This window comes from Rhinatrema bivittatum, chromosome 2, assembly GCF_901001135.1.
Source record: "Rhinatrema bivittatum chromosome 2, aRhiBiv1.1, whole genome shotgun sequence".
NCBI classification, from domain to species: domain Eukaryota; kingdom Metazoa; phylum Chordata; class Amphibia; order Gymnophiona; family Rhinatrematidae; genus Rhinatrema; species Rhinatrema bivittatum.
In genome coordinates this window covers 688,303,250-688,330,024 of record NC_042616.1, presented here as the reverse complement: position 1 = coordinate 688,330,024, position 26,775 = coordinate 688,303,250, and positions in this window count along the sequence as shown.

Here is a 26,775-nt window from a genome sequence, read left to right as displayed (position 1 = left end):
CTGGAGTTAAATATTTTCTGGCATACATGCAGTAAACATTTTAGCATGCAAGCAAAAGAGATTCTGAACAGGCGATGCACTCAATATTTTTAGTAAACCTACTAAACTATAGCATGTATACACGTGAACAATTAGCATGAATGCTGGCACAGTATACCATTAATACATTATTCTCACTTGATTGCTAATGTGAGTGTGACCATTACTCAGATTAGTATTCATGTGCTAAATTGAGCATATGCCTTCCTCTTTCTCATGGTTCTGCCTCTTTGATTGAAAATTGTACAAAAGAAAGCCTGGCAGATAGGGATGGATGTCAGTGCCGAGGGAAGTTTTTCAAGAGGAACTGGATCCCAGAGGAGGAGGTGAAAGGAGAGCAGAGAGGTAAGGAGAGGAAGAGTGGGGGAATGTGCATTTCTGTCTGTCAGTAAGGGTCTTGAAAGAGCAAAGTGAGAGGAAGAGGCTGGTGTAAACATGGAGCATGAAGGGCTGTGTGACTATGTCTGTGTAGAGGAGTAAAAGGCATGTGAAAATTGAAACAGGGAGAGGTATAGCAGGAAAGAGACAGGGAAGGGTGGTGGTATCAGAAAGAGAGTGGAAGCTCCAGGAAAGAGATTCAGTTCAGATAATGGTAGGGAGAGAGAAGGGTACTAGAGGGGAAGACACAGAGCCAGTCCAGAGGGGTGGCAAAGGGACACCACATAACCAAGTTCAGACCCCTTAGTCACTGGGTGAAGGAATGCAAGGCAGCACAGCAGGGGGAGGAAGGGATGGAAGAAGAGAAAGATAAGAGACATAAAGGAGGCTGAGACTCCCAAAAGCATGTGCTTCTTACATGTATCAAGGAGAGAGAGAACATTGCTGAAGAAGAGGAGATGCAAGAGGAAAAAGAATTTGAGGTTGCACCTATGCACAACTGTGATAAGAGCTTGACCATAGCAGTAGATATTGCACTTCACTGTAAAAGAAATTGACTGCATTCTGGAGCTGGTCTGGAGAATTACAGCATGCTTTGGGGGGAGAGAATCCACAAGGAAATCCCCGACTGCAAATAAGCACATTTAGAAATAAATACCAGCACCAGATTTTAGCAACCCTCAGAGATGGCTTGAGGACAATAGAATACACGAAGCATTGCCATCATGAGATTAAACAAGACATCTAATAAAATTCCATAGAGATTCATGCCTACTGGGAGAAGACAAGAGGTGGCTGTGTCTGTCCCATTTGCTTCATACCTTTGGAGCAATGTCTTGCGGAAACACTGGGTCCGCAAGTCATTGCTGATCCTCCAGAGTCCCTGGAAATAGCATCAGAAATACGTCAATGGCAAGCTTGAGAGTAGCCTGTATTACAGAAAACAAATTAGGAGCACACGTTAACAGTTCACTAGCATTCCTTTTCAAAGTTGTCTGACAGGCTCAATAAGTCAATCAATCTTGTAGGAGTTTACCAGCCTAGCAGATAAATGGCCTGGGAGCCTAGTGGGTATGGGAATCTTTGAGAGGGTTGAAGCAAATCGGGATCATTTAGGAAGGTCAGGGATTTAGCAGGACAGTAACATATTTCAGGACAGAGGAGTTACAGGGTACGGGTCTTGCAGTAGATGAACTACACTTTTATGTTGGAAGCAAAAGGAATGAATACGCTCCAACAATATAACTTGTTCATCTCCGTATCTTTTCCAGGTCCAACAGGTTTGCAGAGAACATGAAGAGCTCCCGTAAACCCAGGACCCATACCAGCGGATTCCACAGCTGTCTCTGAGGGATAGGAATTGAAGCAAGCAGTCAACGACTTCAGGAGTAGCCTTGTGGTTAAAGCAGTAGGCTATAAATCAGGGAAGCCACAATTCAAATCCCACTACTGCTCCTTGTGATCCTGGGAAAGCCACTTCATCATTTATTAACTCCATTACCTCAGGTGCAAAGTTAGGGCCTGATTTAATAAGGCTTTATTCCCATTTGGTGTCTATGGGAAAAATGCTTACTAAATGAGTCCCTTAGATTGCGAGCCCTCTGGGGACAGGGAAATACCTGCAGTACCTAAATGTGGCTTTGAAGTGGCTGACTCATCAAAAAAAGATGAAATATAAAAATAAATACTAAATTGTGGCAATTGTACCATGCAAACTGCAAAAGACTGACCCATGGCATCCAGCTAGAAGCTTACGCACGAAGGGAAAGGACTGGCATCAGGTGGTGCTTTTGCCAACCCTAGCAGTTCCAGCCCCAGGCTGTTGAACGATATAGAAATAGCTGAAATCAACAAGATAGGGGTTAGGCAAGTAGAAGTTGCTGCTGCCAGAGGGGGTGGGGTGAAATGTTCCCTCTAAGGTTTTTGTGTGCTAAGCATGCAAAAATGTTTTTGTGTGTAACTTACTATACAAATTTCTGTGCAGTGTTCTTTGTCACACTATTCTATTTTACTTTTCTTGGGTGCACTGTGTTTTCCTGCATGTACTTGTTTTTAGGGATGTGAATCGTTTTTTGACGATTTAAAATATCGTCCGATATATTTTAAATCGTCAAAAATCGTTAGGGCCACGATACAATACCAATTCCCCCCGATTTATCGTCAAAAAATCGTAAATCGGGGGAAGGGGGAGGGCAGGAAAACCGGCACACTAAAACCCCCTAAAACCCACCCCCGACCCTTTAAATTAAATCCCCCACCCCCCCGAACCCCCCCCCCCCCAATGCCTTAAATTACCTGGGGGTCCAGCGGCACACTAAAACCCCCTAAAACCCACCCCGACCCTTTAAATTAAATCCCCCACCTCAAATGCCTTAAATTACCTGGGGGTCCGTAGCGGCGGTCCGTAGCTTAAATTACCCCCGGGTCCGTAGCTAAATCGGGGGAAGAGGGAGAGCAGGAAATCCGGCACACTAAGTCGTGGTGTCTTCAGCCGGCGCCATTTTGCAAAATGGCCGCCGCAAAATGGCGGCGGCCATAGACCAATACGATTCGACGCAGGAGGTCGTTCCGGACCCCCGCTGGACTTTTGGCAAGTCTTGTGGGGGTCAGGAGCCCCCCCCAAGCTGGCCAAAAGTTCCTGGGGGTCTAGCGGGGGCCCTGGAGCGATCTCCTGCCGCGAATCGTTTCCGTACGGAAAATGGCGCCGGCAGGAGATCGACTGCAGGAGGTCATTCAGCGAGGGTTCCGGACCCCCGCTGAACGACCTCCTGCAGTCGATCTCCTGCCGGCGCCATTTTCCGTACGGAAACGATTCACGGCAGGAGATCGCTCCAGGGCCCCCGCTGGACCCCCAGGAACTTTTGGCCAGCTTGGGGGGGCCTCCTGACCCCCACAATACTTGCCAAAAGTCCAGCGGGGGTCCGGAACGACCTCCTGCGTCGAATCGTATTGGTCTATGGCCGCCGCCATTTTGCGGCGGCCATTTTGCAAAATGGCGCCAGCTGAAGACACCACGACTTAGTGTGCCGGATTTCCTGCTCTCCCCCGTCCCCCGATTTAGCTACGGACCCGGGGGTAATTTAAGCTACGGACCGCTGCTACGGACCCCCAGGTAATTTAAGGCATTTGGGGTGGGGGATTTAATTTAAAGGGTCGGGGTGGGTTTTAGTGTGCCGGGGGTGGGTTTTAGGGGGTTTTAGTGTGCCGCTGGACCCCCAGGTAATTTAAGGCATTTGGGGAGGGTGGGGGATTTAATTTAAAGGGTCGGGGGTGGGTTTTAGGGGGTTTTAGTGTGCCAGTTCATGATTTTAACGATACTCTAAACACCCAAACGGCGACGATATGATTCCCTCCCCCTCCCAGCCGAAATCGATCGTTAAGACGATCGAGGACATGATTCACATCTCTACTTGTTTTACAACCTGTGTGCATGCGCCCAGCTTACAGGAAGCATTGTGCTTACATACAATGGAGGCAGTGCATGCAAATCTTTCTCATGCATATTCATTGTAGATATCCTGAAAACCTGATCTGTTTGTGGCACTCAAGGACTGGAGTTTGCCATCACTGATCTAAATAGTTAACCATTACTAGGGAGCCTTTCGTTCCCTCATGTAGTTTGCCAAAGGGACCCAGCTACATGTGTGCTTTAGTAACCCGGGGTTACAAAAGTGGTATGTTTATTTATTTATTTGCAATGACATATTCTGCTTAATCTTATAATATTCAATGTGGATTACAATTTACATTCATAAAATTATAAACAAACAGGACAGCAGGTAAAGCAGCCACAATATAAAATAAATTTAAAAATACCTCATTGCACTTCCCCCGCTACTACTGCACTTCGGAACTCCCCTTCCCCAAATGCTTTGCAAAACAGTTCTGTTTTAAGCAATTTTCTGAATTTTAAATAATCCAGTTCTCTGTGTAAGCCACAGGTGACAAACTCTGGTCCTCGAGGGCCACAAACAGGTCAGGTTTTCAGGATATCCACAATGAATATGCATGAGGTAGATCTGCATGCTCTGCCTCCAATGTATGCAAATCTATCTCATGCATATCCATTGTGGTTATCCTGAAAACCTGGCCTGTTTGTGGACCCCGAGGACCAGAGCTCGCCAGCCCTGGTGTAAGCCTACAGACAAATCATTCCACAATAGTTGGAACACTCTTAGAATAGGCCCTTGTTCTTTTTTTTTTGCAAATGATATTTATGTTTAACCCTTTGTTGGGGAGTTCTGCTTCTCAAGAGCACACAAACAAATTTTTTTTCCCCTGGGGCTGCTCCAGCTAGCACGTCTCCCTTCTCTCTTTGTGCCAAAGGATAAGTCATTTTTGTGTGTGTGGGGGGGGGGGGGGGGGGGGGAGCTGATGCTTATGGCCCAGGCAGTGGAGTGTTTCCGGCTCCCTCTTCTTTAATAACTTTTATCTTGTTCTTGGGACAATTAGGCAGGACAAGGAACTGGGTGTTAAAATACAAATTTACTGATTCTTTAAAGGTAAATCAAAGTCAAATTTATCCAACAGGTGAATGTACAGCTGGAGCGCTTATAGATGTCCCTCTTTTCTGGGTAGGTGTCCTTTCTCTCTTACTCCTGGCGTTTTAGCTTACCACTTTTACTCTAACTGGTCGTTTTTAAAAGCCCGCGCGCACCAAAACCGGGAGATACGCTTGTGTCTTGAACATGCGAGCACTGCGTGTATTTTAAAAGCCCTACGGCCGTGCGCGGATCTTCCATTACACACGCAAAAAAGATTTCTGGGAAAAGGGACGGGGCATGGGCATGGTCTGTGCAGGGCATGGACGGGGCTGAGGTATCATTTCTGCACGTACCTATTTACGCGAACAAGTGCGCTGGGGTCCCCTACTGCGTAACTTTACTTCTGCTACGGACAGCGGGTAAGTACGAAAGCCAAAAAATATAGGCTACTTAGTGAGGTTTAGGGGGTCTAACCTAACAGGATAAAAGGAAGGCAATATGACGGGGGGGGGGGGGGGGGGTAGGAAGGCCGATTGGTTAACTGGGGGAACTGGGAAAATAGCATCGCCGAGCATGTCTAGTAAAATCCCCCCCCCACACACACACACGTATGTGAGCAAAGCAGCATTTGCGCGCACATGCACGCATCGACATGAAATCGAGTGCGCATGTATGCGCAAACAGCCAATTTTAAAACACGCACACATATACGCGCATATACATGCGTGTTTTAAAATCACCACATCCATGTGCGCACACTGGCAAACATGTGCCCATGTGTGCCCGCTCGTGGCTCTTAAAATCTACCTCTAAGTGTACAAACTGTCCCAGTGCTATAGGGAAATCCTGCAGGGGATGGGAACCCCTTTATCACAGAAAAATCCTACCTCGGTTGCAGATGTTCATTCCTGATCACCCAGCCTGTGTCCTGGTCCCATGGGGGGGAGATCCCACGGGGGTCTCCATGATCTTGGTCAGTCTCTCCCACATTTCACTGGAGGGGACTTCTCAGAAGGAAAAGTCAGTAGAACAGGAAACCAGCTATACCAGCCTAGTTCCCATGTAAGGTGGGGTAGATCAAAAAAACCCCACACAAACAAAACTGGAATACTTTGTTTCATAAATCTCTCTGTGCCTAATGTTATTCTCTCATTGGTGCTTGCCTCTTCTAGGGAGTAAAAAAAGGCTCACAGATTTCTAGTCCTTGTCCTTTTGGTTTGAGGGGTTGCCTTCTCCAAAAGGGTTCAAGGTTTAAACAACAGTCCCAATCTCAAAACAGGGTAAGTTTTAGCCATCAAAAAATCCCACGCTGGGTAGTGCTCTCACTGGTGCTTGCCTCCCTTAGAGAGTAGAGGGATGACTCACAGGCCTTCAGCACCTAGTCCCGGGACTGGGGACCAAGGTTTTCTCCAGCAAAATGTCTCTCTCTTCCAAATTTAGGCAGGACCCCTCAGACATGGAGTGAACTGAGGGGAACCTCCTGGGAAAACCTTCAATTGGGCAAAGGGCCCAACTTAAAATGGGGAACCAAAAGAGATCTTGTCTCTCCACAGGTTGAGAAGTCCCCTCTAGTGAAATGACCACGCCGCTCTTACTGATTACCTCACTGAACACAGTGAGATGACCAATCTCAGCCCTCCAGGCTTGGAGAGGCTGAAAAGGAATGGAAGTCTCACAAAGCTGTTTCTTAATAAAGTTTCTAGGGCCATCTGATGACAGACAAGGGAATCTGCCACATATGCAAAGATGGAACAGAGTATTCCTGACTTGAAGAGCGTAATGTATGAACAGGCACATAACCCCATCTTTTCCCTCATACCATGCAGCTCAGTGTGTACAGCTTTGTGAGTAATGATAAATATCTTAAACTGAACCCTGTAGCTTAAAGGTGATCAATGGAGCTTCTGATTAAAGCAAATTAAACATCATCTATACCACTGCATTCTGCATCAACTGAAGGACCTTCATCAATTTTGCTGGCAAAGACTGAACAAAAACTCTAAAATCCTCGATTGCTAAAAGTTTCCTCAAAAGCTTGAGAAGTTATAATCTGTAAATGCCATCTTTGCTACTTCAGTCACTTGAGGCTTAAATTTTAAGGATGAGTCCAAAACACCTCCCAAAATTACATATCTCTGTAGATAAGACCTGCTCACGTCTCTCAAACTGAACAACTGAAGGGAAGGGCAACAACATATTCCCCACTCACGGAATAGTTGTCTTATCACAGTTTGATAATAAATCATTATAAATCAACCATTTATTAAGCCCCGTTAACAATAACATTTTTCCAAAGGTACCTCTCCTGGATTATCACTAGAAATAAAGACCCGAACATCATCTGCATAATACTTGAACAGCACACCTATATTTGATAAAACCTTACCTAGTGGAATTAAATAGATATTTAACAATGCTGAAGATAAAATGGAAACCTGCAGTACCCCTATCTTCTAGTCACACTGCTCTCAGTTTTCTGTTTGGAAGGGCCTGCATGATCAGAGTATGTTCTTGTATAGAGTAGTAGGTGGTTTGTGTGAGCTGCTGGCAAAAGAAGTGAAAGCAGCTGAAAAGGAACTGGGATCTGGCTGCATAAGTTTTGCCATGCCTCAAAAATTATTGAAAGAAATTCTTCTGTTTAATATAATCAAATATTGCTGATTATGTTTCCTGCACCAGCTCCTTATTTGAGCTCTGCCATCTGCTGCAAAGGATTATGCTGAAGCTGGCAGATTTCTTGCTCCGTTGGGAGGTCTAATTCTGAAAAAAACAGGAGTAAGTATTATGGAATTTATCATGGATAATATGGAAAATGAGATTGTAAGAATTACTGCACGAGAAGATCTGATTCTAAGGGAGCAACACTCAAACTGTATAAATTCATGCTGATTAGTTCAGAAGAATTGTCCAAGTTGAACATCATCCAGTTGTCCCCTGTAATTTTTCATTAAACGTTTTGCTGCAACAGTAAAAAAGGATGTTTAAACCTCATTCAAGAGTATACTGCTATTAAAATGTTGTATTGCACTTGATGAATACAGCAAAGCACAACTGAAAGAGACACTCTGAGACTCCCTTGACACAAGTATAAATGTTTTTAATAACAAATATGATGTGGCAACCCTTTGGGATCCCCACTATATGGGCAAAGTTCCTAAACCCTTTTGAGATACAAGTAAGAGGTAGTAGTTTGAGAGGGGCACCATTTCAGAACAGCATCACTACAGAGATTGCTGGAATGCCTAGCCCCCTGTTGGTTTAAAAGCAGGTTGCTTTATAGCTAGGTGTGGCTTTTTTTCAGGTGGATACAGTACAGTGCACTCCGGCGGAGCGCACTGTTAACCCGCGTTTGGACGCGCGTTTTCGACGCTCTAGTTTTACCCCTTATTCAGTTAAGGGTTAATAGCGCATCGAAAACGCGCGTCCAACCTCCCCGAAACTAATAGCGCCCGCAACATTCAAATGCATGTTGATGGCCCTATTAGTTATTACCGCGCGATTCAGCAAGTAAAATGTAAGTAAAATGTGCAGCCAAGTCGCAAATTTTACTTTCAGAAATTAGCGCCTACCCAAAGGTGGCATTAATTTCTCTTGGCACCGGGAAAGTGCACAGAAAAGCAGTAAAAACTGCTTTTCTGTACACCCTCCGACTTAATATCATGGCGATATTAAGTCGGAGGTCCCAAAAGTTAAAAATAATTAAAAATTAAAAAAAAAAAAAATTTAAAATTGGCCCGCAGCTCGCGGGTTGAAAACCGGACGCTCAATTTTGCCGGCATCCGGTTTTCAAACCCCTGGCTGTCAGCAGGTTTGAGAACCAACACCAGCAAAATTGAGCGTCGGCTGTCAAGCTCGCTGACAGCTGCCGCTCCTGTCAAAAAAGAAGCACTAGGGACGCAATCAGAAGAGAAGGAGCTGTTATTCCTGCCCTGATTTTCACGGCTTTGGAACTTGCACTGAACAGGAAAGGGGCAATTGTCTTGCTGGTACACAACCTATCCAGTAAGGGTGTCCCAGGGTTGTTTAATTAATTTTTGGACTTGCTTTTGAGTGTTGGGTTGTTTTTTTTTTGTGAGATCCCTAGAACTTGGCCTGGGATAAAGGACTTTCTGGAAGTCCCTTTTCTTGGGAAGGCCAAGATTAGAGGAGATTTCGCTGTTCTCTATCATATAAGCTGTGGATTGATCAGGGGTAACTGATTGCGGGAGAGTCCCAGTTCTTGTCTTTTTGTGAAGATTTGTCTTGTGTTTTTGGAGGACATTTTTGCTGCCGCCCTTCCCACTCTGCTTGGATCATTCATCCAAAAATAACGCGTAGCCACGTGTATCTGTTAAAATCCGGGATTGGCGTGCGCAAGGCTGAGCAAAATCGGCAGCCTGCGCGCGCCGAGCTGCGCAGCCGGCCTCCGTTCCCTTAGAGGCCGCTCCGAAATCGGAGTGGCCACAGAGGGAACTTTCCTTCCGCCTCCCCCCACTTTCCCCTCCCTTCCCCTACCTAACCCCCCCCGACCTATCTAAACCCCCCTTACCTTTATTCCAGAAGTTACGCCCCCCAGAACGCCCCTGGAAGACGCGCCGCTGCAACACGCCCCCCCCCGACTTGCCCCCCTCCCAGGAAAGCCCCGGGACTTACGCGTGTCCCGGGGCTTGCGGCGCCGCTGAGCCTATGCAAGATAGGCTCGGCGATCGCGGGGGGGGGGGGGGGGTTGGGGTAGGTTTTCAGGGGTTACGCGCTTAACCCTTTGAAAACATACCCATAATACTTCCAAAAAGGCAACAGTCTGTGCCATGCTCCAAAGCTGCTTCCCCAGATTCTGGAAATCTCTCTTTACTTCTTAGACACTGTTTCTAGCAAGTTCATTGGTCCCCAGATGGATGATATCATCAGATTTATATTTATTTATTTATTTATTTATTTATTTATTTAACATTTTTTTATACCGACCTTCATAGTAATAACCATATCGGATCGGTTTACATAGAACAAGGGAATAACTGAAGCAATAAATAAAATAGTAATTAACAAGAGAAGAATAAGGCAAAGTTACATTTAACAAGGAGTAAAAACTTGGGAAGCTTAAAGCTGGAAGAAAGGAAGGCAGAAGGAATTATAACATAATACAAAAGGAATTTAAGTTAGAGCATAATATGCTTTAATCTGTGATTGTTCTTCGTTCAAAAAGGATAGTGGACCTCTAACCTCTACGTCCATGAGAACTAAAATATGATTAGAGATTGTCTGGGGGGTCATCGAATGCTTGATGAAATAGCCACGTCTTGAGTTTTTTTCTGAAAGTGGTTAGACAAGGTTCTAATCGGAGACCTGAAGGAATGTTGTTCCATATAGCTGGTCCTGCTATTGAAAAAGCTCTGTCTTTTGTAGAGGAAAGGCGTGAGGCTTTGGTGGGGGGGAAATTCAATGTGCCTTTGTGAATATCTCTAATTGGTCTGTTGGAAGAGTGTAATTTGAAGGGGATTTCAATGTCAAGATGGAGTTGATGATGGATAGATTTGTGTATTATGGTGATTGATTTGTAGAGGAATCTAAAATTTACTGGTAACCAATGTAGTTTTCTGAGGATGGGTGAAATGTGATCACCGCGGATGGTGTTGGTTAGTAATCTCGCTGCCGCATTTTGTATCATCTGCAGTGGTTTGGTGGTCGATTTGTTATTTATTTATTTATTTATTTATTATTATTATTATTATTATTATTATTATTTATTTATTTATTATTTGTTATTTATTTCTTTATTTATTTCTTTATTCGTAAATGCAGATAACCTCACTACCAAAAACAAAGTAAATGATAGTAGAATAAGCCATGAGTAATGAGAGATGTAAAGTGTATTATGACAACTTACTGATTAACACATGAAGGTTAATGTACTTCAAACTGCTGCCCTAGCCCACTAGTTAACTGTATTTGATGTTGCGTTGACCAAGAATATGAATGTTACTTTTGTAAACTGTTGTGATCTTCTTTTGTAATGATGGTATAAAAAGGCCTAAATAAATAAATAAATACATACATACATATTGACAATTTGGTTTGTATTTCTGCCGGCTGAGGAAGGTATTCTACTAATGAGTAGCCCTCAAACTGAGTCCCCAAGTTAATGCCTCAAATGATAAGAGTCTCTCAGCAAGTGGAGCTTTCTGTAAGAGTGGTAGCATTTTGTGGTTTCTATTGTTCTCTACTGAAATTGTTTCCCAGCAGAGGGGGCATTCTGCTTCGATACTTGATGGCATTATGAAGTTTCAGCGTTCTTGAATGTCTCTCTTTTCCAAACCCACTTCAGTTTTCATTTTTGGGGTATTTTCATTTTCCAGTGCAGAAAAGATGTTGTGTATGGGTATCATTTGGGAAGGTAGGTGTCTCTTTGTCACAGGTCTTACTCTTCCAGCGCCCACTGTAAACCATTTATTCATAGGTCTGGAACCCATTTTTTCATGAGTTCCAGAGCTATCCAGCACAATTCCATCCCTAGGATCCCAACCTTATATGTATGCATATAGGAGTCTATGCCTTAATAAAGCACTTGAAAAATCACAGGCATCAGGTCACTATGGCAACCAGAAATTTCACATGGTCCCCAGGATTTTTGTACCACAAGGCATAAAGAGCTTTCACCTCTTCAATCACAGAAATATCTGTTCCCTTCATTCTGTACCATGCTCCTCAAACTCAATAAGAGCTGCATGATGCAGACCAAAAAGGAGAGTGGATAAACTGAGGGGGTGAGTGACTGGCCAGCTAGGGAGAGAGGGAGACAGCTAATTGGAGAGTGATTGCAGAGAGAAGGAACCAGCTAACTGGGGAGTGACTGGGTGGGGGTTGGTGACTGTGTGGCTGGGGAGAGGAGAGGGACAACTGGCTGGAGAGTTACTGGCTGGGAAGAGAAGGGGGGTGGCTGACTAAGGAGTGCCTGGCAGGGTGTGAGTGGCTGGATGGCTATCTGGAGGGTGGGTCACTAATTGGCTGTGTGGGGGGAAGCAAAGAATGGCTGGCTGGGGAGTGATTGGCTGGCTATGGGGAATGACTGGTTAGGTTGAGGATGGCTGGCTTGGAGGGTAAGGGGTGTCCAGCAGTGGAATTGACACTGCTAGGATGATGAGGGTGGGGATAAGGGAGGTGTAAGAGAGGAAAACTGATGGGGTATCCACATTCAATTAAAATTAAAGGCTTAATTTACTAAGCATTTTTTCCCCCATGGACACAACATGGGAAAACACAGTAAATCTGGCCCTAAACATGCTGTGGCAAAACTTGGAGGGGGATCCCTTTCCCTTCCCGCCTCCTAACTTTCAGGTCGATACAGTAACGTGCGGTTAAAGATTTCCCGTCTGTAACGTGCTGGGAGCGCACAATACAGACGAGTAAGGCGATCCAGCAATACAGTCTCCAGTTTCATGCGTCCTTAGCGCTTCGTAAAATAGACACATAACCCTTGCCGCACGCAGCATGTATATGATGTGTAAATGAACGAATTAGCTGTATAATGAAGGAATTAGCTATTCCCCTCCGATACTGTAACGGGCGCTGATATTATCTCCTTAGTAACCCGCTGTTTTGCCGCGGCCTTAACGTGTTAGTTTACCGCCTCCCCCTAGTAGGTGTTAGGACTGTGAGTCTAGTAACAAATCCATCGACACCGCTTAAGATACTCAAAAACAATAAAACACAATAAAAAAAAGCGATACAGAGATGATCGAGAAAATGTAATGCTGTGGGACACATAAAACCTGTCAGAAAAAAAAATAAAAAATTTTAAATACCGGTCGGAGGGCCGCGTGGGTCCAGGCGGCCGGCGGCGGGAGCCGGGGGGCGGGTGGTCGCGTGTTAAATCTAGGCCACGGGCGGGTGGGCGCCTGTTCCAGGCGGCGGGGGCGGGTGGACGCGCGTTAGTTTCAGACGGCCGGCGGGCGGCGGCGGGAGCCGGGGGGGCGGGTGGTCGCGTGTTAAATCTAGGCCGGGTCGCACAGACGCGCATTCATCCAGGGTCCGCACAGACGTGCATTCATCCACTGCTGGTGGGGGCTGCCTCCTGTGCGACCCCTGCGATTCGGCGCTCAAGGCGTGACGTCACGACGCCCGACGTCACGGCATGTGACTGCCTTGAGCACCGAATCGCAGGGGTCGCACAGGCGCGCATTCATTCACTGCCGGTGGGGGCGCATTCATCCAGGCGCATTCATCCGCCTGGATGAATGCGCGTCTGTGCGACCCGGCCTAGATTTAACACGTGACCACCCGCCCCCCGGCTCCCGCCGCCGGCCATCTGAAACTAACGCGCGTCTACCCGCCCCCGCCGCTGCCGCCTGGAACAGGCGCCCACCCGCCCGCGGCCTAGATTTAACACACGACCCCCCGGCTCCCGCCGCCGGCCGCCTGGACCCACGCGGCCCTCCGACAGGTATTTAAAAATTTTGTTTTTTACACTTCCTGGTGCCTGTCATTTCAAATGACATCTGAAATGACATTTGAAATGACAGGTACCAGCGCACCCAGGTTACTGTACAGGCGCTGTATTAAGCGCCTATACAGTAAAATGGGTTGCGCGGGCATAACCCTTCCCTAACGCTTCACAGCCACGGCATGCATTTGCATGCAATTAGAAGAGAGTATCAGGCGCTAGGTCAAGAGAACTGTGTGTGCGGGGAGGAAGGGTGCGCCTGACACTGCCACACTGTTTCTACCGCGGCCTTACAGTATCGAGCTGGTTCCTAGATTCAGAAAAAAATTGTCAAGGCTTGCTTTCAGGAAACTCAGCTACTACAGGCAGTCAGAACAGCTTGATAACATTTTTTTCACAGCTTTCTTCCTCCTATTCTGATTACACATTGCCGTACAATATGACTGTTATCTCTCTGATTGTAGTTTAGAGTTCATGCATATAGATTCCAGTAACCTGATCAGCCATAATAATTGGAATTCTGAGCCTGTCAGAATGATATGATTTGATCTTGTAATAGCAAAGAATTCATTTTGCAGAAATAAAAGAATATTAATCTCTTTCATTAAATCTAAACAGTATTTTGTAAAACATTGCTCCCTTATTGCATGCATTCTAGTGTTGCATATTCCATAGCCTAATGTAAAAACAAAATTAAAGAATGGCAGATATGTGAGTATTTGCCTTTGTTTTATGACATTGTAGAGAAGGAACCCTATTTCATCTTTTCATAAAAATAAAATAATGAAGCTTCACAGAGCTATTTGATGATTTCTCTGTAGTTCTTTCTATTTTTGATAAAAAAGACAACTATAGTTGTTCAATAAAGAAAGGCAAAAGACTGCAATAATGTTAGCCTGATAAATATTAAATATTCAGACTGACTGGAATAGGCTTATTTGAATAAAAAGGGCCAATGTAATAAGCCATGCTGAGCCTGCCTCGGGTTTTTATTCTGGTTTTAGTGGGCATTTTTCAGCGCTCATCTTTGTTAGGTGTGTAATATAAGTTTTAGCACAAATAAAAACAGCACTAAGAAACCTGTGTTATTTTTAGCGTGGGTACATGCAAATTGCATGTAAACAAAGCTATTAGCAAATGCATGGCAATGCAGAGAGCTGCATTAGCAGGGAGACATTTTAATGCATTTTTTGTAACATGGGAAATTTAACGCCAAAATCACATTTCTGATGACCATTTTAGACTATTCTGTTGCTGTGTATATGTACTTCTCTATGCTTCTCTGTGGCAAACATGTATTAAGTGTGTTTTGAGGGGTTTTTTAAATTATTATTTGGTACATTTTGTGGGTGAGCCGAACAATTAGCGTGGATGAAGCTTTAGAGTAAAGAAGAGAGTAGGAAGAGAGAGAAAGAAGATGCTTTATCACCAAAGAAGAAAGAAGTATCTGAGAGGAGCAGGCTGTCCTGTTTCAAGCTTTCACAGAAGGGCACATAGGCAGCCTGAGGACAACACTACTGGGGTTACTGGAAACGGATGTGGTGCGGACATAGAGCCTGGGCCCCAGGGCCTTGTAAGTGTAAAGGTAGAAGAAAGACTGATAAGCATGCTGGAATGCCAGTAAGCAGTGCTTTAAAAACAAAACAAACGATCTTGAATTTAATCTACAAGTTCTTGGCAACCAGTGAGCCTCATTGGAAAAGTGGACTAACTTGATCATATTCCTTGTTTTCAAAAATCAGTTTGGCTGCAGTATTTTGCAGCAGCGGTAGCCATTTCAATCATGCCATAGGAAGATCTTGATAGAGGGCATCGCAATAAAATTTGACTTAATATCAAATCATGTGAAATAACTTTAAGAACATAAGAAACGCCATGCTGAGTCAGACCAAGGTCCATCAAGCCCAGCATTCTGTCTCCGACAGTGGCCATTTCAGGATAGACCATTTGGTCTTTATCTATCGTCATTACTATGTTACTATGTTAGGTCGCAAGTATCAGCAGACCCCAAAAAGGTGATCTGTTTCTTGTTTCTCTTTGTCACAGGTCTTACTCTTCCAGAGCCCACTGTAAACCATTTATTCATAGGTCTGGAACCCATTTTTTCATGAGTTCCAGAGCTATCCAGCACAGTTCCATCCCTAGGATCCCAACCTTATATGTATGCATATAGGAGTCTATGCCTTAATAAAGCACTTGAAAAATCACAGGCATCACCAGGCATCACCAGGGGTAAGTGCTTGTTTTCCAAAGTCTACCCAGCTAATAACTTTGTGGATTTTTCCTTCAGGAACTTGTCCAATCCTGTTTTGAACTCCTTTTTGACCACATCCTCTGGCAACAGATTCCATATCAGATTGTGTGCTGAGTGAAAAAAATACTTGCTATAATTTGATTTAAATCTGTCGACTCCTAGTTTCATGGAGGGTCCCCCTTGTCCTAATGTTTTTTGAAAGAATAAGTAACCATTCTCTATTGATTTGTTCCGCCCTCTCATGATTGTTTAAATTCAATCATATCCTCTCTTAGTCATCTCTTATCCAAGCTAAAGAGGCCTAATCTGTTTAGTGTTTCTCCATAAGGCAGCTTTTCCATGTCCTTTATCATTTTTGTCATCCTTCTCTGTACCTTTCCAATGTCTGCTATATCTTTTTTGAGATGCAGCAACCAAAACTGCACACAATACTCAAGGCGTGGTCACACAATCGATCTACACAAAGGCATTATGATATTCTCAGTTTTGCACTGTTTCCTTTCAAACAATTCCTAACATTCTATTTGCCTATTTGACTACTGCCGCACACTGAGCCAAAGATTTCAAGGTATTGTCAACAAGCACTCCAAAGTCCTTTTCTTGTGTGGTGGCGCCTAACATGGGACTCTGCATCATGTACCCGTAGGTGGAATTATATTTCCCTACATGAATTGTTTTTGTATTTCTCCATGTTAAATTGCATCTGCCATTTAGAAGCCCAATCTCTTAGTCTCACAATGTCCTTCTGCAGTTCTTCACAATCAGCTACTGTTTTTTCAGTTCGAAACAATTTTGTGTTATCTACAGATGTGGTCTTATCACTTGTCATTCCTATCGCCAGATCATTTATAAATATGCTAAATAGCATAGGTCCCAATACAGACCCCTGGAGCACTCCACTAATGTCCTTTCTCTATTTGGAAAACTGACCATTTAATTTTACCCTCTGTTTCCTGTCTTTTATTTAGCTACCAAGACACAATAATATGCTGCCTCTGACTCTATGACCTCCCCATTTTCCTGAGGAGACTCTCATGAGAGACTTTGTAAAATGCTTTTTGAAAATCCAAATACATGATATCAACCTTCTTACCTTTATTCATATGTTCATTTACAATCTCAAAAAAAACAAACAACAAACTAATAAATTGGTAAAGCAAGGCTTCCCTTTGCAAATACCATGTTGACTCTTCCAATTAAACTATATCTATCTTTGTGGTCAATAATTTTGTTTCTAAGAAGAGTTTCTACCATTTTGCCCAGCATCAACATCAAGCTCACCAGTCTATAGTTTCCAGAATCACAATTAAAAAAATTGGTGTCACACTGGCCACCCTCCAGTTTTCTGGTGCCATCTCTGTTTTGAATGATATGTTCCAAATCACCAGAAACAGGTCTGTAATTTCATGTTTGAGTTCCTTCAGAACCCTGGAGTAAATACCACCCAGTTTCGGTGATTTGCTATTTATTAGCTTGTCAATCTGAATTATTACATCTCCCAGTTTCACAGTGATTCCATCTAGTTGCTCGGAATAATCACCAATTGAAGTCTCCTATTATTACTATGTTGCCCATTTCACTAGCCAGTCAAATTTTTGTTAGCATTTTGCAATGTTTCTGTTATGGGCACTCAGTTTAGTGGACCCTTGGGCCGACCTGCAGGAGACTGGGAAAGGTGGTCAATGTCTCTAGTATGTGGCAGGCCGGGAGGCAGATGTTCAGGCAGGACGTAGAGGTGCTCTTCACCCTGGAAGCTGGTACTCTCCCGGGAGGAATCTGTAGGAGCCCAACCACTGGGACTTAGGCGGCTTCACCCTTGGAAGCCGAAGCCCCCCCCCCCCCCCGGGAGGAGCCCGTAGGGGCCCGGCCGCTGGGACTTAGGCAAGTTGATGATCAGGACTGAGAACTGGAACCAGACTAGAACGTAATGTAACAGGGCTCGGGTTCTGGAACCAGGCAGGAACTGTAGCAGGGATCGGGTACTGGAACCAGGCAGGAACTGTAGCAGGGATCGGGTACTGGATCCAGGCAGGAACTGTAGCAAGACTCGGGTACTGGAACCAGGCAGGAACTGTAGCAGGCAAGCAGGAACCAAGCAGGTACTGTAGCAGGCAAGCAGGAATGGAGTGAGTAACAAGGCAGCTCACTCCGGGGCGCGATGCAACAGGGAACCGGGAGGTAAACCCGTTGCAAGGCAAAGACTGAGTGTCCGCGGCCGGCTTATCAAGGCTGCGGTGTCTGACATCAGGAATTGGGCGGAGTCACTGCTGGTGGGAAAGGCCCTAGAAAAGCATCCGTGGCACACGCGCGCGCCTAGAAGCAGGGCGTCCATGGGAAGCTTCCCGGTGGTGCGGCCCCCATGGGGACGCTGCAGAACAGGGTGCAAACCAGGCCTCCAGAAACAGGAGTAGGTCCAGGAGCACGGAGGTAAGGGTCTGGTCGCGGCACTCGCGGTCAGAACCGCAACAGATTCTTCATCCTGTCCAGGCAGGTGGTATATATATATCCACTACTATACTCTTCCCTATTACCTTTTGAATTTCTGTCCATAAGAATTCCAGAATACAGTCTGTTTCTGCAAAATTCGTATCGTGTTCAATTCTATGTTATTCTTAACATATAGTGCCACCCCTCCACCAATTTCATCTTCCCTATTATCTCAATTTAATTTGTATCTAGTATCACAGTGTCCCATTAGTTATCTTCTTTCCATCAGATCTCCAAGATGCCCATTATGTCTATAGCTTCCTGTAGCACCCTACATTCTAACTCTCCAGTCATATTTTTCAGACCTGATATTTGCAGATATTTTAAAGTAATTTTATTTGTATTTCTCTTTCTATATGTACCCACAACCTGTTTATAATACAGGCAGTTTGGAGTTATTTTTATCTGCGTGCTCTGTATTTAAATACATCTGTTTTTTTTCCAGCTTTTACAATCACATCTCTAATGGGACATTCTAACTTATCTGGTTTGCCAGTATCCTTTGCAGATACCTCCCTCCAAAACACGCCAACAGATGTGCAACTGTTGGCTTTTCCCCATGTTCTAGTTTAAAAACTACTCTATCTCCTGTTTAAAAGTAGTCGGCAGCATTGTTCCACTCTGGAGCCCATCCCATCAGAATATGCTTTGCATTCCCCAGAATGTTCCCAAGTTTCTAACAAATGAAAAACCCTCTTCCCTGCACTATCATCTCATGCATGCATTCAGACTCTGGAGCTCAGCCTGCCTCTGGGGACCTGCTTGTGGAACAAGGTGCAAGCTTAAGAAGGAAATTGAAATCTAGACCCTCTAAGAGGCTACATTTAGTTTCCAGAACCTCCCTCCTGTACCTTTCTATGTCATTGGTATCCACAGGTACCATGACAGCTGGCTCCTCCCCAGCACTCTCCAAGATTTTATCTAGGTGGTGACATGAGGTTCACTACCTTTACATCAGGCAAGCAAATTACTAAGCAATATGCCCACCAAGCACCCAGCTATCTTCTTTCCTAATGGTCAAACCACCCACTCTAATGGCCATCCTAACACTTCCCTCCTGGAGATACTTACTTGGTACGAGAGGATAAAGCATCACCTGGAGGTGATCCCAGCTACAAAATCACATCCTGCCACACCAAGGTAATAGTCTCCTCCCAGGTGATCTTGTTCCTCCAAAGCAGCATAAAGGCTGGTAAAATTGAGTTGGGATCACTCTACTATGTCCCTAAAGATTTCCCTTGTATTCCTCTCTCTCTGCCTCAGCTCCTCCAGGTGTGCCTCTCTGGCATCCAGAAATTGGACTTGTTCTCTGAGAACCAGGAACTCTTTGTATCAGATGCACACATGCAACCTCTCACCGACAGGTAATCATGATATGGTACTCGGTGCAAAAGACTGGATAGCCACATCTCGCTGCTGAGCTTCTATCTGCATCTTAATTTGTTGGACTGATAAAGATTTAAAGGCTGCTTAAGCAGTAGGTATGTATAAATGTAAGGGTTGTTAAATGTGATTAGGTTTTTTTAATTTATTTACTAGGTATCTTTTTTAATCTATGGTTTTTAAATTTGATAACTAGGTGTTAATGTTAGTGAACAAACAGCAACAGGACTAAAATTTGACAATCACTAAAATAAGGGTTTATTTAACGTTATTTGAAATGAGTAATTAACTTATTTTGAAGACTTTCCTCCTAGCAGAGGTGATAATGTATATATGAAAAAATAAGACTGGAACGGGTGGGAGATGAGGTGAGTGGGAGAGTGTGAATCATACTAGTAACTAGTTGCCCAGGAGCCAGTACTCTCACCTTCCTAGATGAAGTAAGTGACCTTTGCAAACTCACAATTCAAGAACTGGAAAACATATACTATCTTTTACTAGCTCAGAGAATCAAAGTCTATTTTCCTGCTACACAGACCATTCTAACACTAGCAAACAAATATTATCTTTTACTAGCTCATGTCGATCTAAAAATGGACTTAGTTGACCAATGTAACATAAGTAATAGAAAGATCGCAGGACCACAGCAGAAATTTGATTGACAAAAGTTAAATTGGGCTCACGTTTTTGTCCAAGGAAGAGACCAAATCTTAATTGAATCATAGTCCCAGCCTTCATAGAAGAAGGTCTTACTATATCAGTCTTACCGGTTTCCCATATATCCTTTGATTTACTGGGATTAATCTTTAACTAGAGGAGGTGGAGCCAATCAGCAAATCTCAATAAGCATTAATTTAATTTAGTTAATTATGCAGGCACCAGGGGTTGAGTGAACAACTTGCCAGCCCTTTCCTCGGGCAGCGAACCTAATATCCCCATTTCACTTGATACATATGATTTTTCAAAATATAAATAAACCAGTCTAAAACTGTGCACTGAATACCAGTCTTTCTCAGCCTTTGAATCAACGGCACATGGTAAATAATATCAAAGGCAGTGCTCATGTCAAGAAAGAGCATGTGCTCATTTTTATCCCTGTCTACTTAAGGCCAGCAGGGCTGTTTTGGTATTAAAACCCCTGCAAAAGCTTAATTGCCTCAGGTGAAAAATTAACCCTAGATATGTGTGTGTGTGTGAGAGAGAGAGAGAGAGAGATTCAGCATTAAATAAATGGGTGAGTTTCCTATTTATATTAATGTTACGGGGAGACCTTTAAATTCGGGGTGAGGTCTCGGGGGGGGGGGGGGGAAGGCTTGAGGGGCAGTGTAAGATACACCATCATATGTATGAACAGCAAAGTAGACACCTGTGAAGACTGGGTATCTTTCGGAGCACTGAGAGTTGAAAGAAAAGTAGATTTGTACACTGTAGATTTGACCACCTATCACAAGGACAACTTGGCCAAAAAAGGTGTAGTTATTTCCAGCGATAACATGCATGCGTTAACTGCCAAGCATTACCAAAAGCTCCTCCCTAACCCCCCCCCCACATGAATAACTAATGCATAATTTGCATATTAACACACATTGCGGTAATTAATGCATGTGTTAGGGCCCTAACGCACGCATTAAGCCATTATAGCAAAATGATGAATGTCCCTGTAAAGTTTTTGTTTTGTTTAACTTTTTGTGTAACTTTACGCACATGAATGTGTGTGTGTACTAGGTTAACTACCGAAGTATTTTCAAAACAATCTTGCAAGCACAAGTTCGCTTTGAAAAGACAGTAAATTCTGCTTGTCCAATGTACATGCAAACTTTACCACTATGGAGGCAGTTTGAAAATTTCCCTCTATCCTTATCACTGATACAATATATTTTCACTTGTGAAAGATTCCAAGCTATAATAATACTTGAAAGACACTTACTTTGTGAGTGAAACATATAGAGGTCCACATTCAGTAAGCCAGCAAGTAGCAAAGTTATCCAGGTAAAGTTACCTGGGTACTTTTAGCCGAATATTCAGTGGGACAAGACTCGCAGTGAAAATATGTGGCTAAATGTACCCAGGTAAAGTTATGTGGGTAACTTTGTCAGCTTATTGAATATTGATCTCTCCAGTTGAAAATTTGTTGCTAAATGATAAGTTCACAGCCACCAGCTTAAAAGCCAGCACCCAAACTCCCTCCTCCTCTCCTTTCCTGCATTATAATGCAAAACAATTGCCTGCTGCTTCCCATAAAGACCCTTTCGCCTCCCAATCCCAGTGCAAAAAAAAAAAAGAAATTGCCTGCAGCCCTCCAAATCCCACTGTTTACCCTTTCAATTGTAAAAAAAAAAGCCCATGCTTGCTATGGTATGGATTCCATATTCCCCTCCCCGATTAACATTATCCCCCAAGTGCTCTTATTTCTCTTTAGACCCTGAACCCCACCTGAAAAACTATTTCTGAAGAGAACAGAGAAAGAAACAGATTTAGCTCCTTCCCCTCAGCATCTTGCATTGCTCTGACTCCACAACTCATTTATTTGTTTATTTAGATGTAGGTTTTTCCACTGGTCGAAAGCAGTGACAAAACAAACATAAAATACAAAATCAACACTAAAACAAAGAATATTCAGGATCATGAGGTTAAAGGCAGGAACTACCAGAGGGCAACAGGCAAGGTCTTTTTTTTTTTCTCTCTGGGATCAGGAGGTAAAGGCAGGGTCTTTGGGAGAGTAGCAGCCAAGTTCATTTTTTTCCACAGAGATTGCGAGGTATAGGGGGAGCTTCAGGAGGGCAGTGGGCAAATTCTTTTTTAAACAGGGATTGGGAGGTAAATGGGGTGGGGTCTTCGAGGGACACCAGAGGAAGTTCTTTGTTTTGTAAGGCAGGGAAGGGGAGCAAGTTGTGGGAATGTTTTTAACTTTTTTAAGATCACATTTCAGCAGTGCCAGAAGCCCAAGATTACCCAGGAAAATTTAGGCCAGCATTTTTCTGGGTGACAGTATCCAGAGACTGTAATAATCTACATAATTTTGAAAGTTGCCCCATTAATCAAGAATCATAGTAATATAATTTTATTTTCTTTTGGTTAGTATTAATTTATTTTGCATTTTACTTATGTTGATGATGTATTGATGCTTTCACTCATTTTGTTGACATTCTTGTTTTACTTTGCATTTGGTTATATTGTTAATACTATATTCATGTTTCAGTTTATTTGCTGTTTTATAATTTCTGTTCTACATCACTGAACTAGTTTCAAAACCTGTAGAAGTGATTTATAAATATTTAAATTACATCTACACAACTAAAATTTAGTTATTTATGTATAGTATTAGGCGATATTTCCACTTGATGTGTGGCAGTAAAATCTGATTCCTTCAGAAGCAAGGACTACAATCTCTTCTATACTCAGAATATCATAGCTATATGTTAGGTTTTCAGTGAATGATCATGACACCACTTACACCCAATGGAACAGTAATACAATCATATTTTTCAAGCTACACATTTCTGTTACATTCTTGTGCCATCCATCCAATAATATCTTTTACAAAATGTGTCCGCATGTAAGATCACATATCAGTCAATGGCAATGGTAATGCAAAGATACATGCATGACTATGGTAATATAAAATATACACGCAAGTACAAACTTTAGCATAATAGGGGCGTAACAGGGAAGAAACAAGAACTAACCAATGTTATAGAAAAAATGCATATTTTATTAAATCTAGGCTAGCCTTTGCACCTCTCCTTTCCACAGGAGAGGAGAGGTGCAAAATTATGTGGATTATTGCATATACTTAAGAACAAGATTCTCCTGGTGCAAACATATCCCATAAAAAAGGGACTACAGAAGAGTTCTGCTCGTAAGAGCCTGAGACAATGAACTCCTGGTAACCATATAATATTATTTTATATATGAAAAAAAGTACATATTTTTCCTTTTATTTATTTGGCTACCATGAAGCTGTAATTGCATTTCATAAACTTATTAAACTGTTTCCTGGTGTGCCATCAATTGCATCACAGTGTTTTCAGAAAGGAATAATTTTATAACAGCCTGTCTAGGGATAAAGTCTGCAGTAACTTTGTATCCACAGATGTTATCCCAAACTTTCGTGGACTTAAGTACATAAGTCCACTTTGAAAATTTGCAAGTTGTGCCAGTAAACTTATACACATACAGTATGTACAGAAAAGTATTATACCTTCTCCTAAGCAGTTGCAACTTTCTGTATGTGTATACTTTTGAAAATAAAATAATATATATGTAAATGCTTTTCCAACCCCAATTCTGCACCTTTGGAACAACTCTTGCTAGTGCAGTTTAAAGTATTTGCAAAATGAGGTTTTCTGCATGCTTATACACAACTCCCCAATTGATTTTCAAAATGCCACTTACACACATAAACAGAGTTTTAACATATAAGTTGCCTGGAAAATGAAGCCCATCCGGCATATTAAGATCAACCTACGGGGGGGACACGACCTTGATGGCTATTTGGGCAATTTAGAACAAAAATGGATATTTCATCTACAATCTTTGGAACCTGGGGATTGGAACACAATTATAGAATGGGGACTGTTTTTGTGAATGGATGTTCTTCCCACTATTTGACTGGTTAAAATTTTAACCAATCAGTTCAAAATGTTAGGGGACATGATCCAATTGGCCAGCTGGTCATTTTTTTTATTTATTTGTTCACTTTTATATACCAGCATTCGTGTTAACTTCATGTCGGTTTACAGGGCAAAACAAATACAGACTGAATCATAAATAGAAATACAATATAAAACATTTCATCAAATCGTAAAACTTAGGCAAGATAAAATTCTTCAAAAACAGTTAATCTAAAAATAACTCATTTTATAATACAAATAAATCACACACTTAAATCACTATAAACATAAAATCAAATAAAATAACTAAATAAGAAAGGTAAAACAATACTATAAAAAAGTCAAATGGTCATGAAGTCTTTGATTGGTTTGTGCTAGATGTCTTTAAACTGTCATTGTGTGCTGGTTTTATTTCTCAGTTTTGAACTGTATATAGGCTTCCAAGTCATTGAGAGGATGAACTGTCTTGATTCTAGAGAACTGCAAGCAGTATATCTTTCTGTACCTATAGTCATCTTATCATTCCTTTTTCAATATATTTTGTTATAGAATTGCCCTGATGCTGCTGAATGGCAAGCTTTGCGTGTTGCGTTTTTGAGACCACCTCTCTTCTACAAGCTGTGTTGCCTTTTGATAAATCATAAGGTTTTTTGCATAAAGATTGTTTGAAAATTATTTGGTTGGTTGGAATGCTTTATACCTACTCAAGATGTTTGCATGTGACCCAGTTTTTCAAAAGGTTACCTCCTTGCCCCACTGAGCTTATGCTATAAAACAACTGTTTCAGCTCCAATTTTTTCCTCAATCAGGACAAGTATCAGGCTTAATGCTTCACAACTTCAGTTTTACCAAGCTCTTTGATTCTTTTTCCTTGGTGCTAGGGGCAATTAGAGACCTCAGGCTAAGTAAAGACATGTCTGAAATGCCACTCAAAGAGGGGGATACATCTACAGTTTGGCTTCCTGTTCCCTATGACATAGTGAGAGCAAAGGTAGCGCCGGCGCCATTTTGAATACTGGCAATACTGCCAGAGTGCAGGAGGTCGCTCCCAGACCCCCGCTGGACTTTTGGCAAGTCTTGTGGGGGTCAGGAGGCCCCCCCCCCAAGCTGGCCAAAAGTCCCTGGGGGTCCAGTGGGGGCCTGGGAATGATCTCCTGCACGCGGGCCGTATTTCCAATATTCAAAATGGCGCAGGCGCTACCTTTGCCCTGTCACATGGTAAGGGCAAAGGGCCATCGGCGCCATTTTTTTTTTAGCGCAGCTGTTAGCGTGGGAACGGGAGATTGCTCCCCTCGGCCCCCCTGGACCACCAGGTATGTGTAAAAAGTTTTTTAGGGGGGGTCGGGAGAGTGGGGGAGACTAAGGGGGTAATTTTAAAGGGTCGGGGTGGGTTTTTTTTATCAGCGCGGGCCTCACTAAAAAAAATTAGTGATGTGAATTGGAATCGGAACGATTCCAATTCACATCTCGTAACGATCAGATTTCCCCCCCCCCCCTCCCAGCCGAACCCGAGCGTTAAAACGATCGGGCACACGATTCACATCCCTAATCTCTTATCCTTTCATTTTGCTAGGCAGAGGAGAAAATGCATTTCTGTTTCAAGTTCTCCACTGTTGCACTGCATGTGGAGTTTGGCTTCTCAGGATTTCAATTTCAGTTTTCATCTCAGTATTTGAAATTTCTGAACAGTCTGTATTTGGTGAGGGTCTGTCTGTGTTCTGCATGTGCGCTTGAGGTGAGGTATACTACCAGTACGAAGTTTTTGTGTAGGGATTAATAGCAGTCTACTTTCTTCTGTTTTCCTAGTAAGAAATATATTGGTGCTCTAGGGCTCATTGCAATGCCTCCTTTTCATCCGTAGGGTTATTGTTCCGGGGATGGCAGGTTTGCTATAGGTGCAGAGTGTGCTTTTTGTAGAGTTTTGTATTTGCTTCATAGAGTGCCTGGGATATGGTGGAGTTTGTGTAATTGTTACTGAAATGATGCCAAAATTTGAATATTCTTTTTCATATGGTGAATAGTAAGGGGAAACATCCTCCTCCTGCTCTGCTACTTTTGGAGTGTTTCTATGGATACAGAATATTATTTGCAGAACCGGAGGTGCATGATTTCTTTAGAGGTTCTATTTTATTCTGTACAGGTTGGGGGTTAATGATAGATCACTCTCATATAAAAGGATTGATTTAATACTATTGAATAATTGGTCTAATCTGCTGTCATTTTACTATGTTATTAATCGTAGGGTGACTTTAACAGTTGTGCGTGAATGTGGAAGTACATTGTCAGCAAAAATTTTACTTGGCACCTTAGTGTTCGGAATTTGCACGGTTAAAGTTGGCAACCCTAGGGGGGAGGATAAAAATGGGTGGGAGGAGGAGGAACTCAGGGCCGCATGTTACGCATGCTGTCAGCGGTAGACCCATGGCACGGCCCTCTCACCACTCTGCAGTGACTCCAGCAACTGGTTCCTCGTCCCTGGTGGTGGTGGGCCACAAGCTCCATCCTCGGGCCACCCCTAGTACCTCCAGCTCAACTACAGACACTGGTGCTCCCAGTCCAGCTACCACTTCCACGGCTCCATGTTGGGCCTCTCTGCGTGGCACACGTAGAGAAGCTGCTATTCAGAACCACGTCCCTCCCTAGGCGTGCGCAAGCACATATCTAAAGCTTAAGTAGGGCCCGCAGCGGGAACCAAGCTGCAGCCCCGGATGATGATGTCAG